The sequence below is a fragment of the Epinephelus moara genome, unplaced genomic scaffold (genome assembly GCF_006386435.1).
Source record: "Epinephelus moara isolate mb unplaced genomic scaffold, YSFRI_EMoa_1.0 scaffold3859, whole genome shotgun sequence".
Taxonomy (NCBI): domain Eukaryota; kingdom Metazoa; phylum Chordata; class Actinopteri; order Perciformes; family Serranidae; genus Epinephelus; species Epinephelus moara.
The window spans coordinates 1-1,066 of NW_026081603.1; positions in this window are offsets into that span (position 1 = coordinate 1).

Genomic DNA, 1,066 nt, shown 5'->3' on the forward strand with positions numbered 1-1,066 from the left:
GCATTATTGAATTAATTTCATATCCTGGTAATTTTGCAGAATTATTAAAATATGTGGCCAACCAAGGCAAAAAAGCAATAAAAGGTTTGGGATATTGATGAAACCTTCAAAAGGTTCTATATAGAACCATTTTCTTTGGCAACAAAGAACCCCAAGGGATTTTTTTAATGAACCTTTGAATCGGTTCTATATAGAACCTTTTGAGGGTGCTAAATGAGTACCAACCTTTTATATCTGCAGAAACCTATATAGCAGTGGTTCCTAACTGGTGGGTCATGGTCCAAAAGTTGGTCGCGGATCCAATCTAAATTAACTGCAAGTGAGTTGTGAATGTGTAAAGTTTGTAAAATACACACTGTAATTTGAAGTACAGTGAATTTCATAGCATAGCTTTATTTTGAAGAGCCATTTCCTGCTGTACATTGAGTGATTAATGGACAATGACTTGACAGAGACATAAAACTAGCTTGACGACGTGGCCAAATGCAAGTATGACGCTGAATATATAAAATGGTGTTGACCTTGAACTAATAACTAAGGAGAAATCTGGACCCATGGTTGGACCAGTTGGGAACCACTGCTGAAATCTGGACCCATGGTTGGACCAGTTGGGAACCACTGCTGTATAGACCCCTTAAAAGTTATATAGAGAACCATTAATTCTAAGAGTGTTCATGTATGTGCATATTTTTTTTTACATGATGTGGATAAGATAAAATAAGATAAGATAAGATAAGATAAAATAACATTTGTGTTCCACCCTTTCACTGTTTGAAAGTCCCAGTGGTAGTTGATGAATCAGCATTTCAAAAGGAGATGATTAAGCTGAATTAGGACAGCCTGAAATCCTCTCTGAAGGAAGGATATAGTGCATAGAAGTATCCCAGCCCAAAACAAGCGGAACTCAGTCAATTGTCAGTGTTTGGGTTAAATCTCTTTTCTCTGAAGATACATTCTGAAACATGTGAAATACAAAGATTAATTGATCTTTCCCTCCTACCTTGCATGTGAAACTTGATTTCAAAAGGATTAAGAAAAACAAGGAATGTCAGTTTTTCTGAGTCAA